The sequence below is a fragment of the Salminus brasiliensis genome, chromosome 10 (genome assembly GCF_030463535.1).
Source record: "Salminus brasiliensis chromosome 10, fSalBra1.hap2, whole genome shotgun sequence".
Lineage (NCBI taxonomy): Eukaryota > Metazoa > Chordata > Actinopteri > Characiformes > Bryconidae > Salminus > Salminus brasiliensis.
The window spans coordinates 1163930-1181873 of NC_132887.1; positions in this window are offsets into that span (position 1 = coordinate 1163930).

Genomic DNA, 17944 nt, shown 5'->3' on the forward strand with positions numbered 1-17944 from the left:
TATCCACTATGAATTATTCAGCATCCACTATGAATTATAAAGTATTCACTAGGAATTATCCAGTGTCCATTGGCCCTAATCCTGACCTCAACCTTAAACTGAACCCCAAACCTAGTCCTGACCCTCGTCCTTTCTTAAACTGTAACCATAAACTGAACCTGAACACACATGATAAACTGGACTCAGTGGATTAAACCACACTTCTTACGCAGTTCAGTAAAGTCTGATAATCTGCTGAATGTGTTCGGAAGCTTCGCTGCTGCAGCATCACTGATGTGTGGGTTCTGTTACTGAGAGTCTGTTCAGTGTTTCTTTCCCCTAAAAAGCACCTCTCACTCCAAAGTGACGCCAGGATTTAGGTGACTATTGACTTCAAGTGCGTATCCTCGTAAACTCCGGCAGTAGGGAAGCAGCATGCGGACAACAAGCATGCCTCAGAGGACTGACTTCTCACCACTGTTCCCCAAACCCGACCTTTAAGAAGCCACTAAGGGAGCCCCTGCCTGCCCTCCAGACCATCTCCACCATCCTGGATCTGCATGTGCTGTCTGTCCATCCTCCAGCTGAATCATAGAACCCCACCAGCATTAAAACCATTACTACTAACATAACTAATCATATGCTACATACTGATATTACCGGCAATCATAGATCTGATCTCGGGTCCCCTGGATCAGACTAGGGGACCAGTCTGCTCTTCTTCTCCTTCTTCTCCATCTCCCCCTTCTGCTCCATCTTCTCCTTCTGCTCCTTCTCCTTCTGCTACATCTTCTCCTTCTGCTCCATCTTCTCCTTCTGGTCTTCTCCTTCTTCTCCATCTTCTCCTTCTGCTCCATCTTCTCATTCTTCTCCATCCTCTCCTTCTCTTTCTGCTCCATCTTCTCCTTCTGCTCCTTCTCCTTCTGCTCCATCTTGTCCTTTTGGTCTTCTTCTCCTTCTTCTCCATCTTCTCCTTCTTCTCCATCCTCTCCTTCTCTTTCTGCTTCATCTTCTCCTTTTTCTTCTTCTGCTCCATCTGCTCCTTCTTCTTTTCTTCTCCTTCTGCTCTATCTTCTCCTTTTTCTTCTTCTGCTTTTCTTCTCCATCTTCTCCATTTCCTCCTTCTGCTTGTCTACTCCTTCTGCTCTTCTTCTCCATCTTCTCCTTCTGCTCCTTCTTCTCCGTCTCTTTCTGTAAATCTGGTTTGTGATGATGTCATTTAAAGTGTTTTATAGAAGAAGTTACATTTCTGTGACTGAGAGAACTTTGATCTGAGTTTTACTGAACGATTACAAACTATAATCCACTCCTATAAACAGATGTGAATCTTTTTATGCTGGAAAATTAAATCTGCTTGTGTCCTGACATTCAGTTCTCCAGCCTCCAGAAGGTCGCGGCCGTACTGGATCTCCAAAAACAACACAAGCAGCTGCTCCCGCGGCTGTTCTCCTTCAGCTCTGCTCTCCAGCGATTCCCAACTGTAAATGTCAGAATAAATGTAATCACATGTGGTGGTGGGCTGAATAAAGGTCTGGATGGTGAGGTGAGTGATGTCTGCGAGGGCTGGGAGAACATAAAGATGTGGAACTGCCAGAGACAAAGTGATATTTTCAGAGACGGGCGGAGGAAATGGAAGCCACCCACTGCCCCGGCTCATATAGCGGAGAAGCGTGTGCATGTTGCGTCCTTTGCCCACGTGTCACACTAATTCAGTAAAGTACACAGGTTATATAGCATACAGACTCCAACGGCAGTCTCTCTCCTGAGTGAAGAGCTGAGATAGAACAGTAAGAACATTTCATTATTGGACAAAAGTATTGGGACACCTGCTCAGTCATTGTTTCTTCTATAATCAATGCTAATAAAAAGAGTTTCTCCTGCTTCTGTTGGAGTAACTGTCTCTACTGTCCAGAGAAGAAGACTTTCTACTAGATTCTGGAGGAGGAGCATTGCTGTGAAGATTTGATTGCATTCAACAGCAATAGAGTTAGTGGAGTCAGGATGTTGGATGATTGATTACCACCCCACCCACCTCATCCCCAACTCATCCCAGAAGTACTGGATGGAGCTCCACCACCATCATTCCAGAGAACACAGCTCTTCCACTGCTCCACAGCTCCTCAATGCTGGGGGGCTTTATACCCCTTTAGCCCACGCCTGGCATTAGGTTCTTGTTTATCTGCTCCAGAGAGTCCTATTTTATTGGCAGCATTTGCACAGATACATTTGGACATACAGTGTAAGTTCGTACTACGTCAGGACCAGTGAGTTAGAGCAGCTCTGTTGTGAAAGGAGTGTAGATCACTCCATGCTGAAAGTCCTGCCTCACTGTCCTGTCCAGCCTTGCTGTCCCCTCAGACGTCCGCAGAGCAGAGGACACGCTAATGAAGACGGATAATTAAAGCCACACTCACGTTCCTGTCTGTGATGTGGCTGTAATGAGAGGGGGGACGAGCGTGTCATTTCCTCTGGCACTTTCCTCACCTCCTCTGTGAAGCTGCAGTCTTCTAATGCCCTCTTCTTCTCTCTCTTCTCCTTCTTCTCCCTATTCTTCTCCCTCTTCTTCGCTCTCTTCTTCTCTCTCTTCTCCCTATTCTTCTCCCTCTTCTTTTCCCTATTCTCCTCCCTATTCTTCTCTCTCTTCTCCTTCTTCTCCCTATTCTCCTCCCCATTCTCCTCCCTCTTCTCTCTCTTCTCCTTCTCTTTCTCCCTCTTCTCCCTCTTCTCCTTCTTCTCTTTCTCCTTCTTCTCTTTCTCCTCCTTCTCTTTCTCCTTCTTATCTTTCTCCTCCTTCTCTTTCTCCTTCTTCTGTCTCTCTCTCTCCGTCTTCTCTTTCTTTCTCCTTCTCTTTCTCCTTCTCTCTCTCCCTCTTCTCTCTCTTTCTCCTTCTCTCTCTCCCTCTTCTCTCTCTTTCTCCTTCTTCTCTCCCTCTTCTCTCTCTCTCCGTCTTCTCGTTCTTTCTCATTCTCTTTCTCCTTCTTCTCTCTCTTTCTCCTTCTTCTCTCTCTCCCTCTTCTCTCTCTTTCTCCTTCTTCTCTCTCTCCCTGTTCTCTCTCTTTCTCCTTTTTCTCTCCCTCTTCTCTCTCTCTCCGTCTTCTCCTTCTTTCTCCTTCTCTCTCTCCCTCTTCTCTCTCTTCTACTTCTTCTCTCTCGTTCCTCTTCTTCTCTCTCTCCGTCTTGTCTCTCTTCTCACTTCTTCTCTCTCTTCTCTTTGTTATTGTTGTTTTTATTTTATTTACATTTTCTTTCTTCTTACTTATACATATGTACCTCATTATCACCACCTCCCTGTTTCTGGACTCACTGTCCATTCTATCAGCTCCACTGACTGTATAGGAGCACTCTGTAGTTCTGTAAGTTCACACTGTAGACTGTAGCGGTTAGAGCACCGGGCTATTGATGACAGGGTTGTGGGTTCGATACCTGGGCTTAGCAAGCTGCTACTGCTGGACCTCTGCAGACTCTGTTATTAGCCTCCCTTCACCCTGTTCTTCAGTGGTCAGACCCCACAGGACTGACCACCATAGAGTAGACTGTAGTATTTGGTGGTGGGTGATTCTCAGCACTGCAGTGACACTGACTGACCTGGTGGTGGTGTGTTAGTGTGTATGTGTGCATATAAATAAATATATATAAGGAAAGAAGCAAGAAAAGGACAGAAAATGTGAAGAAAGAAGTGTGTGTGTGTGTGTGTGAGAGAGAGAGAGAGAGAGAGAGAGAGAGAGGGGTATGGAGGGTTTAGGTAACGATTTCAATAAGGCCCATCATCCTTCATTCCCAGTGTGGCTGAACTCTGAACAGGGACGGCTCTCTGGGGTACTGATATCAGAACAGATGTGTCAGGGCCTCCCTTCAGCTTCTCAGGAGTCCTGCTTCAGAGCATGGCCGAGAGAGAGAGAGAGAGAGAGAGAGAGAGAGAGAGAGAGAGAAATTGGTCTAGGGCAGAAATATTACAGAACTGGTGTGTTACTCGTTTGGACTGCAAATAATGAAAGGCGGTATCCAGCAGTACTGCTACAGGATCATCAACTGAAACACCGCTCTCACCCCAATCACCTACAGCATTGTCCAAAAGTTTTAGTCCCCTGTCTTAATCAGACTGTGACAGAGCTGCTGATCTGCTCAGTAAATCACTGATATCAGAATAAACACTAATAATAACACTCCTACAGAAAGTGGTGGAGGTTCTCCATCACTGTGTTCATCATTAGAACATCTCCAAAGTTCTCCTCATGGAGTCTAGTGTTATTTAGAGTTCTCCTCAGATCAGCACCTGGTTTGGTGGTAAATCAGGGCTTAATGATGGTAAATCAGGTGAGCTGCTGCTGCTGCTGCTGCTGATGGAGGTGAACACATCCTCCACGCTGTGCTGGCTGGACTGGGAGGCATCCAGGAGAACCCTGGAGGAACCGAGCTCTGTTCTTCAGACTAGCTCACCGACAAGATCTCACTACTTTCTTTCTTCAGAATGAGAAGCTCTTGTTTCTTCTTTTTACTGGATTTATGTTCAGCTGCTTTATCTGTTCTGATGGGATCTGGAGCTTCCACAGTTTCTACAGGTTCTGCTGTTGGGCTGATCTTGCTGGGATGGTCTGATCTGGTCATGTTGGTCAGCTGTTCCACTTGTAGATGATTTAGTGGACAGGGGAACAGTGTCTGATTTCTAACTGTTCTGAGATCTGTTTAAACCCCTTCCATCTACATCTCCTCTGCACCTTCTTTCTGAAGGCCTCAGAGAGCTCTCTGGATCTGGCCATGATGGTGATCTTCTTCACCTCTCACTTCAACCATCAATCAAGATCAGACCAGACTAAACGTCTGAGGTTTAAATCAGACTCCAGACTCCTCCAGAAATATCCTCTCCAACCATGATCTGATCATCTGCAGCTGATGTTCTGGTAACTGCTTCTGATTTACACATTTGAGTAATAAATGTTGGGGGGAAGGCTGAACTTTGGTGAACTTCCCCTTTGAAGAGTAGATCAGCAGGTCTCCACACTCTCAGCACTTTTGGCAAATGTTGGTTATAACGACAGTGTGGAGGCGGGGTTTAGTGAGGCACTGGCAGGGTGGAAAGTGGCCAATTATTGGCTTTTCTGCTTCTGACATTGCCAGGGCGGCCAGTAGGAGCATGTCTCTATTACATCGTCAATAGAGGCGGAGTTATAGACCCAGCACAACTTTTATTTTTATTAGCATAAAATGGCTTTAGTTGGACAAATGCCAGTGTTTTACTCTCGCTTTAAAATATTATTTCTTATGATGGACTCATTTCAGAGACGGATCCAGTATAATTATTGTAGAATGAAAACGTGATTAAATATTGAAATGAGTCTGTCCCAGAGCTCGCTTCCCGACAGCGTATCTCCACAGGACTCCACTCGTCAGAATCAGAATCATGACACAGGAGATGTTCATTAGCGTGAGCTGTGTGATTATGAAAGATGGAGAATCTACAGAGTAATGAAGCGCTAAAGACATGGAGCCATTAATTGTAGGATATTATAGCTATAGTTTTCTGCATATATACAGAGAGTAGGGGTGTAATGCAGTGGCATTATCTGTATCTAAAGTGGGCGTGGCCTATATCTGATGCGTAACATGCCCTTAAGCATCATTTAATTCTACATCTGTGATGTAAAAACTTGCAGAATGAATGTTCATGTTAATAAATGTATATTTATTTGAGTCCCCAGCAAAGATCTGCTGCCCTGAGGACAGTAAGTGGTCTGCATTGGCTACAGGGAGCAGGGGCCTCTGCTTTGTATAGAAATATGGTTAACTGTGGAGCTCAGGGAGGGAGTGCTTAGGGCAGGCTACTGGAGAGAACGGCTGATGGCCGGCTGTGTCCGAATACTTTACTGTAAGATCCTCTCCTAGATTTTGCTGATCTGGTACTCATGTGGATCCATTAGCTAGTCAGCTCTGCCAGTAGATTTACTGAGGCTGTGAGATCCAGGTTAGCAGAATCAGGGAGGGCAGACAGGAAAGTTCAGGTTCAGTTTCAATTAGTTTGTATAAATTATTTATAAATTATTGATAAATTATTGATACACATCACCGAACCACCTAACCTGTTGTACTGTTCAGGTGTGCAACATATTCTTAATTATAATATAATAATCATGGTGTAGTATACCTTGATGTAGTCATGGCAGTGATGGTCAAAGTAATGAGAGGAATAATGGGCAATAGTAGTGATATTAATAGTGGCAGATAGTTAAGGCAGTGGTACTATTATGAATTATACTGAGTCATATATTATATAACAATTTTACTCCAGTCTAAAATGTAGAGAGTTGCACTATTTTTTCAAGGGCTAAACTCTACCAGTGGTGGTGGTGTAGTGGTAGTGTACTTCCCAAACATGTATAGAAGTCATCACAGACAACTAGCATCATAACCTAGCATCATTTCATCATAGTGTTCCACTGGGTTACTTATGACAGCGCTCTTGTCGGGTACATGATGTGAGTGTTGTATCATTTATTGCACCTGTCCTTGCCATATGATGAAATACACGTGGGATTATTACGTCTGCATGTATTACAGGAGGTGGGTCCTCGCTCTCTGCTGTAGCAGGAAAAGGCGAAGGCTGTAGGTTTAACGTCCTCACTGAGATATCTTAATCGCGCCTGCCTCCGCGTCCATTAAAGCCGCTCCACTGTGAGGAGAACATGCGGTTATATGTGCTTTAATCTGCAGTTGGCGCGCTACAGGCCTGCTAGCATGGTCCGTGAGTAATGTTCTCATTTCCCTGGGCGTGGGCCGGGCTGACTGTAATTGCCCTCATGGCCCGGTTCCTGGTTGCTCTCCACCCCCGACTGTTTTTTTCTCTCTCCGGTTTTGCTGTAGTGCTGACCTGGCCAATATGAGAGGAAGTCGTCTGCCCCTCACGCTCCACTTCACCCACACTGTCGGCTAAAAATCCATAATTACACTGTCAACAACTGTGAATCAATTTACACCTCTCTGGTGAGCGGATAAAGGGCATGGTAGGTGGGAGGGGTGACGGCTGCTAGTGCTACGCAAACTGGTCCTGAACCCACACGTGCACAAATCCATTTCATCAGGCCTTGGTTTGCCTGCTTTTAGCCAACAGACATGCTAACTAGCATCTGTTAGCCTTGTGATTAACCTCAGGGTTGATTGTCTTGACTTGCCTTGTCATCTTGTCACTTAAAAGCTATGTCAAGCACAGAGGTGGGAATAGAACAGAGAAACTACTCTATAAATAACTCTACTGTATCCCAATCTAACTCAATTAAAGAGCTGAAACTGTACTATAGTGAAAGTATGGTACTGTATCCCAATCTAACTCAATTAAAGAGCTGAAACTGTACTATAGTGAAAGTATGGTACTGTATCTCAATCTAACTCAATTAAAGAGCTGAAACTGTACTATAGTGAAAGTATGGTACTGTATCCCAATCTAACTCAATTAAAGAGCTGAAACTGTACTATAGTGAAAGTATGGTACTGTATCTCAATCTAACTCAATTTAAGAGCTGAAACTGTACTATAGTGAAAGTATGGTACTGTATCCCAATCTAACTCAATTAAAGAGCTGAAACTGTACTATAGTGAAAGTATGGTACTGTATCCCAATCTAACTCAATTAAAAAGCTGAAACTGTACTATAGTGAAAGTATGGTACTGTATCTTAATCTAACTCAGTTAAAGAGCTGAAACTGTACTATAGTGAAAGTGTGGTACTGTATCCCAATCTAACTCAATTAAAGAGCTGAAACTGTACTATAGTGAAAGTATGGTACTGTATCCCAATCTAACTCAATTAAAGAGCTGAAACTGTACTATAGTGAAAGTATGGTACTGTATCACAATCTAACTCAATTAAAGAGCTGAAACTGTACTATAGTGAAAGTATGGTACTGTACCCCAATCTAACTCAATTAAAGAGCTGAAACTGCACTATAGTGAAAGTATGGTACTGTATCCCAATCTAACTCAATTAAAGAGCTGAAACTGTACTATAGTGAAAGTGTGGTACTGTATCTCAATCTAACTCAATTAAAGAGCTAAAACTGTACTATAGTGAAAGTATGGTACTGTATCCCAATCTAACTCAATTAAAGAGCTGAAACTGTACTATAGTAAAAGTATGGTACTGTATCTCAATCTAACTCAATTAAAGAGCTGAAACTGTACTATAGTGAAAGTATGGTACTGTATCCCAATCTAACTCAATTAAAGAGCTGAAACTGTACTATAGTGAAAGTGTGGTACTGTATCCCAATCTAACTCAATTAAAGAGCTGAAACTGTACTATAGTGAAAGTATGGTACTGTATCCCAATCTAACTCAATTAAAGAGCTGAAACTGTACTATAGTGAAAGTATGGTACTGTATCCCAATCTAACTCAATTAAAGAGCTGAAACTGTACTATAGTGAAAGTATGGTACTGTACCCCAATCTAACTCAATTAAAGAGCTGAAACTGCACTATAGTGAAAGTATGGTACTGTATCCCAATCTAACTCAATTAAAGAGCTGAAACTGTACTATAGTGAAAGTGTGGTACTGTATCTCAATCTAACTCAATTAAAGAGCTAAAACTGTACTATAGTAAAAGTATGGTACTGTATCCCAATCTAACTCAATTAAAGAGCTAAAACTGTACTATAGTGAAAGTATGGTACTGTATCCCAATCTAACTCAATTAAAGAGCTGAAACTGTACTATAGTGAAAGTATGGTACTGTATCTCAATCTAACTCAATTAAAGAGCTGAAACTGTACTATAGTGAAAGTATGGTACTGTACCCCAATCTAACTCAATTAAAGAGCTGAAACTGCACTATAGTGAAAGTATGGTACTGTATCCCAATCTAACTCAATTAAAGAGCTGAAACTGCACTATAGTGAAAGTGTGGTACTGTATCTCAATCTAACTCAATTAAAGAGCTAAAACTGTACTATAGTAAAAGTATGGTACTGTATCCCAATCTAACTCAATTAAAGAGCTAAAACTGTACTATAGTAAAAGTATGGTACTGTATCCCAATCTAACTCAATTAAAGAGCTGAAACTGTACTATAGTGAAAGTATGGTACTGTATCCCAATCTAACTCAATTAAAGAGCTGAAACTGTACTATAGTGAAAGTATGGGTGCACAGATGTGCTGTACAGGTTCCACACTAAAGTAGTCTTGAATTCAGGTAAAGGTAAGGCTTTCAGTAGATCCTTTCAGTCTAGTTTAATTCTGCCTATAGGCCAACTTTTACCTTCACATTATCATATGTATTTTGGCACATGAAGTGATTCGCAGGACCTCAGGTAGCTCAGATGCTGCTGTCACCTGAGAGAACATGTTGCTAAGTTACCACCACAGGCATTTCTGCTCAAATAACTTGCTAATGTGACTCAATTCTACTTATGAAGTGATAGAGGGCATGTTTATCATTGCTAACATATTTTTTATAAAAAGATGGATCTTTCTTTCATTTGAAGTTCTGTGAGGAAGTTTCTAAGAAATGTAAAACTACACAGTGTCTAAAATTATACCTCTAGGATCTAATGAGCTAATATTGAATAAAAATTCACACAGGAAGACTGGTAAAGATCGGACCTAAGAAATATAGTTACTTTTTTATGCTCATTACTAAATTAGAAACCTAGCAGAATTACTCTCGCAGATTCTTCATGAGATCTGTGGAGCAATTAGTCACTGATTAAATTAGTCATTTAAATGTGTGTGCAGGAAGACTCTTCTGCATATAATGAATTCCCTGCACAGCCAGACAGAGGAGCATTCATAAGTACGTCAATGAGTGACTGAAATAAAATCAACTTGTTTTCTCAAATATCAAAGGGCTGTTGATCAAAGGGAACATGCTGTATTCCCTGTATTTCAGTCCTCAGTGCAGTCTCAGGCCTCTTCACACCTAGTTTCACTTTTTCTGTGTATGAATTTTCCATTACTTCTTATTCTTATTACAGTACAGGTGCTAGATTGTGACTTCTGCACCTTTTAAGGTACTATAGTGAACAGTCATACTATCCTAATCTAGCTCATTTAAAGAGCTGAAACTGTACTATAGTGTAAGTATGGTACTGTATCCTAATCTAACTCAATTAAAAGAGCTGAAACTGTACTATAGTGAAAGTATGGTACTGTACCCCAATCTAACTCAATTAAAGAGCTGACACTGTACTATAGTGAAAGTATGGTACTGTACCCCAATCTAACTCAATTAAAGAGCTGACACTGTACTATACTGAAAGTATGGTACTGTACCCCAATCTAACTCAATTAAAAGAGCTGAAACTGTACTATAGTGAAAGTATGGTACTGTATCTCAATCTAACTCAATTAAAGAGCTGACACTGTACTATACTGAAAGTATGGTACTGTACCCCAATCTAACTCAATTAAAAGAGCTGAAACTGTACTATAGTGAAGGTATGGTACTGTATCCCAATCTAACTCAATTAAAGAGCTGAAACTGTACTATAGTGTAAGTATGGTACTGTATCCCAATCTAACTCAATTAAAAGAGCTGAAACTGTACTATAGTGAAAGTATGGTACTGTATCCCAATCTAACTCAATTAAAGAGCTGAAACTGTACTATAGTGCAAGTATGGTACTGTATCCCAATCCAACTCAATTAAAGAGCTGAAACTGTACTATAGTATAAGTATGGTACTGTATCCCAATCTAACTCAATTAAAAGAGCTGAAACTGTACTATAGTGAAAGTATGGTACTGTATCCCAATCTAACTCAATTAAAGAGCTGAAACTGTACTATAGTGAAAGTATGGTACTGTATCCCAATCTAACTCAATTAAAGAGCTGAAACTGTACTATAGTGAAAGTATGGTACTGTATCTCAATCTAACTCAATTAAAGAGCTGAAACTGTACTATAGTGAAAGTATGGTACTGTATCCCAATCTTACTCAATTATAAGAGCTGAAACTGTACTATAGTGAAAGTATGGTACTGTATCTCAATCTAACTCAATTAAAGAGCTGAAACTGTACTATAGTGAAAGTATGGTACTGTATCCCAATCTAACTCAATTAAAGAGCTGAAACTGTACTATAGTGAAAGTATGGTACTGTATCTTAATCTAACTCAATTAAAGAGCTGAAACTGTACTATAGTGAAAGTATGGTACTGTATCCCAATCTAACTCAATTAAAGAGCTGAAACTGTACTATAGTGTAAGTATGGTACTGTATCCTAATCTAACTCAATTAAAGAGCTGAAACTGTACTATAGTGAAAGTATGGTACTGTATCCCAATCTAACTCAATTAAAGAGCTGAAACTGTACTATAGTGAAAGTATGGTACTGTATCTCAATCTAACTCAATTAAAGAGCTGAAACTGTACTATAGTGATAAACTGTTCTATAGTCATAAGTAGAATTTAGTCATGATTCTGCACATTTTAAGGTGAAATGGAGACAATTACACTTGCTTCTGGGCCAGTGGAATAAGTAGCTGTCATTATGATCGCTGGTTTGAGTTCCAGTCATGCTTCTAGCCATTAGCAGCCGAGGCCCCAAGAGAGCACAATTGGTGGGTAGATGGTGCTTCCCTCCAGTTGGTTGTTGGTTGGCTGACCCAGTCATTATCTAGAACATGATAGTCTGGTTCTTGTCAAAGTGTCTCAGATTCTTACGCTTGTCCATTTCTCCTGCTTCATCACCTTCATCACCTTCAAGAACTGACCGTTCACTCACTGCCTGATATGTAGATCCACCCCTTGACAGGAGACACTGGAGCCAGATCATCAGTGTTCTTCACTTCACCGGTCAGTGGTTTTAATGTTATGGCTGATTAGTTTTGCATTTGATTTATCAGGCAGTGAGTGAACAGTCAGTTCTTGAAGGTGATGAAGGTGATGAAGCAGGAAAAATGGACAAGCGTAAGAATCTGAGACACTCTGACAAGAACCAGACTGTGATGTTCTAGACAATAACTGGGTCAGAACATCTCCAGAACATCAGGCACCAGGTCTTGTGGGGTGTTCCTCCCGGCATGCAGTGGTCAGTACCTACCAAAAGTGCTCCAAGGGCTAATTGAAAGCAGATCATCAATGTTATCCACGTCACCTGGTGGTTTTAATGTTATGGCTGATTTGTTTTGCAGTCATGAGGTGCTTCAGCCACCTCCACTGCTCTGATGTTGGATTCCTTTGGTGCAGCGGAGTTTGGGTGGAGTGTTCACACCTGTCAAAACGAACCGGACTGAAGAGAGTGAGACTGGTCTGCACTGAACAGGGTAGGTGTGAAAGTGCCCTCAGGGAGCGAATTCACAGAGCTGGGCTGCAGTGTGAGGCAGTGTACGCTCTTCCCTCTGCCCCACTACCACTCCATCTTCATTCAGCTCTCAGTACACAGTCCAGGACACAGTCTGGGACATTGCAGAGTTCTGTGTTCGGCTGTGCTTCAGCGAGTTGATTATTTTAGTCTAGGCCTCTTTTAACCCCGGCGATAACACACGAGTGAGCTCGGAATAACGCTATTTGCATTCACCCCTGAGATGACAGTGTACCCAGCCCGGCTCCTTCCCTAGCACGCTGAATTAACCATACACGTATGCTGCTCCTGCTCTGAAATAAAGACTGCAGTAAAAGTAAGTAAAAGTGCACAATGTGACAAAAATATTGGGACACTCACGCCCATCATTCACTGAGCTCATTTCTTCTGAAATCAGGAGGTTCTCCTGCTTCTGTTGGAGTAACTGTCTCTACTGTCCAGAGAAGATGTTAGGCCTTCTATTAGATTTTGGAGAAGGAACATTGCTATGAGGATTTGATTATATTCAGCAACAAGAGCGTTAGTGAGGTCAGGATGTTGGATGATGATCACCACCCCACCTCATCATCCCCAACTCATCCTAAAAGTACTGGATGGAGCTCCTCCACCATCATTCCAGAGAACACAGTTCTTCCACTGCTCCACAGCTTCTCAATGCTGGGGGGCTTTATACCCCTCTAGCCCACGCCTGGCATTAGGCAGCATGGAGCCAATAGGGTCATGATGTTGATCTGCTCCAGAGAGTCCTATTCTATTGGCAGTACTTCTTCTCTACAGGGACTAGACAAGCTGTGTGTGTGCATTTGCACACCTGTGTCAGCAATGTGCAAGGTGCAGCTTTGCTTAGTACTGTAAGTTCAAGCCAAGAACTGTTATGGAAGTGCTGTTTGGAAGAGTGTAGAGGAGAACTGTCTGTCGAGGGGTGGATCTACAGATCAGGCAGTGAGTGAACAGTCAGTTCTTGAAGGTGATGAAGCAGGAAAAATGGACAAGCGTAAGAATCTGAGACACTTTGACAAGAACCAGACTGTGATGTTCTAGATAATGACTGGGTCAGAACATCTCCACCACAACATCAGGCAGGTCTTGTGGGGTGTTCCTCTTGGTATGCAGTGGTCAGTACCTACCAAAAGTGCTCCAAGGAAGGACAACCAGTGAACCGGTGACAGGGTCATGGCCACTTAGGGTTCATTGATGTTCATGGAGGCCCCGCTCACCTCACAGCTTACAGGACTTGCTGACGTTAGTCTTGTGCCAGATACCACAGCATTCAAAAGGTTCTTGGAGTTGTATTGTTCTAGGTACAACCATTATCTTGACTAAAGAACGCTTAAAGAACCTTTTTAGCTAAAGAACTCACTTTCAATTTTCACTTTGAACTCGGACTGGACCTGGAAGTGGTTTCCTACACACTGCAGTAAAGATAAGGGAACAAGAAGAGGCTAATTTTAGGCCTCATAGGATTACACTGTACAGCATACTGTACATAGAGGGCAGACTGCAGCGCCTCTCTTAAACTCTGGGGGTCACTGTTGTTCTTTTGTCTCTGGTTTGCTCTGAAAGGTCTGAGATATCAAGTTTTTCATATACAATATTAGTCCCTCACTCTCTCTGACACACACACACACACACACACACACACACACATACAGTCACACTGAGACACCTTCATAGACATACAAAAGGCGAAGACTGGTGATGATGACACTTTTTATAAGAGCTGCAGAAAATATGTAATATTAATGATTTCTATTTACCTTTTACACAAAAGCCGACTTTCTGAAAGCTAAAAGACTCTCACTGCATCACCAGAGGCTGGAGGACCAACACAAAATAAATGTAAATGGCAGGTTTGGGCTGACATTAGACAGCAGCTGCCCCCCCAACACACACCCCGTTCAGCCTGAATCCCCACCAGCTCCATTAAACCCCCTCTATCCTTAACAGCAAGACCCAGAGGAGTGTACTGAGAGGGATAGCTGCTTTCTTTAAAGAGCTCATATCTAACATTTAGCTTGGCTTGTATTTGGATTCTGAGCTCCACTTTAGATTTTATGCAACATTTTATGATTGTATTCAACATTTCTTTATGATTCTAATCTCTGTTTATTTCCTAAAATCAAGCAGACTATTTCTATTACTGTGGCCTTCAATGTCCAAATGTTTGTGGACAACCCTTCTAATGAATGCATTCACCTACTGTAGGTTGCACCGATGTGCAAAGAGCACATAAGGAATAAAGAGCCATAAGGAATTGGGTTCGGGATGAGTTGGGGAGTTGGGCGTGAGGTAAGGTGGTGACCATCCAACATCCTGACCTCACTAATGCTCTTGTCAATAAATGCAGAAGTGCTCCTCCAAAATCTAGTAGAGACAGCAACTCCAACAAAGCAGGATAAACTCTTTAAGAAAACACAATGAATGAGCAGGTGTCCCAATACTTTTGTCCATACAGTGTACGTTAATGAGTTCTGTTCTGACTGGCCCTGCATTGTGCCTCATTCGAAAAGCAGTCCAGACTGAAACACTCTTTTAACATCAGTTATCAGATATCAGTGTGAATGGGCGGGGCTAAACTGCCATAGGTCGAATATGCAGACAGTTTTTTGTGACATCACAAAAACAATGACCTCCGAACGGGCTATTTATGCGATTACTCTCCGTATATGTTCATATACACATGTAATAATGTACCAAACTCAGAATATCAGGAACAGTGAGGGGAAATCAGCTCCCCATCTCGCTTTTCTGTTTCAGGTCAGGCCTCTCAGCTCGAGATAAAGGAATAAGGGTAATGAGGAAAGTGCGGGTTTTTGTTTTCCTCTCAGCCTAAAAGTGAGGGCTGGCTGGGAGTTAACTGTGTTAGGAGGTGATTAATCTTTAATGCTGGTGTACGTCTTCATCTGATACTCTTAACCCTCTGGCAAGAGACATCCTGAGCCAAAAGAAGGACATTTTTTCTGCTGATCTTATCTGTGCTGCAAGACTTACTGAACTGCTCTCTTCCCAACACATCTATAGGGACCGTAGCATTCTATACACTGTAATAACCCTCTATTAATAACTCTTATAACAGTAATAACTCTATATGAACTCTAATAGCAATTCTAACCTTAACCATGTTAACCATTATAACTCTAATAACCATGACAACTAAACACCCTAACCATATTAACAATTATAACACGAATAACTCAAACACGATTAACGCATAACACTAATGACTCTATCTCTATTGACCCATATAACATTAATAACCACAACTCTATGTGCTCTTCTAACATTAATAACCCTAACTCTAACCCTCTTACCCTCTAACCCTAATAACACTAATAAATCGAACTCTATGAACTCTATGAACGTTAATAACTATTGGTCCTTTGTAACACTAATAACTGTAACTTTACTAATCCTTATAACACTTAGTTACTTATGACCCACATCGCAATAATAGCCCTAACCCTAATGATCTATGTAACAATAATAAACGTAATTTAATAACCATTAACGCTAAACACCCTAACCCTATTACCTCTAATAACGCTAATAACCCTAACTATATTAACTGTAATAACAATAACTCTAATAACTCTTATAGCAATAATAGCTCTAACACTAATAACCTATTTAACAATAATAAACATAATTTAATAACCATTAACGCTAAACACCCTAACTATAAACTATTATAACATTAATTTACTCTTGAACACTAATAACTCTCTCTATTGACCCTTTGTCTCTAACTCTAATAACTAAAAACCCTAACTTTTTAATTATTATTAACCCTTATAACACTCTAATGTAACTCTATTAACTCTCATAGTAATAATAGCTCTAACACTAATACCTATTTAACAATAATAAACATCATTTAATAATTATTAACGCTAAACATGCTAACTATATTATTAACACTTATAACACTATAATAAAACACTATAATAAAGCGTACAGTGTTAATATTACTCTATATAATCCTAACCCTATTAACTCATAACACTAATAATTCTAACACTATTATAACCTTAATAACCCTAACCCTGTCGATTCTTATAGCAGTAATTACCCTAACCCTATTCCCCCTTATAACACTAATAACCCTAACTCTATTCACTCTTAACACTAATAACCCTAACTCTATTAACTCTTAACACTAATAACCCTAACTCTATTCACTCCTAACACTAATAACCCTAACTCTATTCACTCTTAACACTAATAACCCTAACTCTATTCACTCCTAACACTAATAACCCTAACTCTATTCACTCTTAACACTAATAACCCTAACTCTATTAACTCTTAACACTAATAACCCTAACTCTATTCACTCTTAACACTAATAACCCTAACTCTATTCACTCCTAACACTAATAACCCTAACTCTATTAACTCTTAACACTAATAACCCTAACTCTATTCACTCCTAACACTAATAACCCTAACTCTATTCACTCCTAACACTAATAACCCTAACTCTATTCACTCTTAACACTAATAACCCTAACTCTATTCACCCCTAACACTAATAACCCTAACTCTATTAACTCTTAACACTAATAACCCTAACTCTATTCACTCCTAACACTAATAACCCTAACTCTATTCACTCCTAACACTAATAACCCTAACTCTATTCACTCCTAACACTAATAACCCTAACTCTATTAACTCTTAACACTAATAACCCTAACTCTATTCACTCCTAACACTAATAACCCTAACTCTATTCACCCCTAACACTAATAACCCTAACTCTATTAACTCTTAACACTAATAACCCTAACTCTATTCACTCCTAACACTAATAACCCTAACTCTATTCACTCCTAACACTAATAACCCTAACTCTATTAACTCTTAACACTAATAACCCTAACTCTATTAACTCTTAACACTAATAACCCTAACTCTATTCACTCCTAACACTAATAACCCTAACTCTATTCACTCCTAACACTAATAACTCTAAATCTATTAACTCTTAACACTAATAACCCTTACTCTATTAACTTTTAACACTAATAACCCTAGCTCTATTCACTCCTAACACTAATAACCCTAACTCTATTCACTCCTAACACTAATAACCCTAACTCTATTAACTCTTAACACTAATAACCCTAACTCTATTCACTCCTAACACTAATAACCCTAACTCTATTCACTCCTAACACTAATAACCCTAACTCTATTCACACTTAACACTAATAACCCTAACTCTATTCACTCCTAACACTAATAACCCTAACTCTATTCACTCCTAACACTAATAACTCTAAATCTATTAACTCTTAACACTAATAACCCTAACTCTATTAACTTTTAACACTAATAACCCTAACTCTATTCACTCCTAACACTAATAACCCTAACTCTATTCACTCCTAACACTAATAACCCTAACTCTATTAACTCTTAACACTAATAACCCTAACTCTATTCACTCCTAACACTAATAACCCTAACTCTATTAACTCTTAACACTAATAACCCTAACTCTATTCACTCCTAACACTAATAACCCTAACTCTATTAACTCCTAACACTAATAACCCTAACTCTATTAACTCTTAACACTAATAACTCTAACTCCATTCACTTTTAACACTAATAACCCTAACTCTATTAACTCTTAACACTAATAACCCTAACTATATTAACTCTTAAC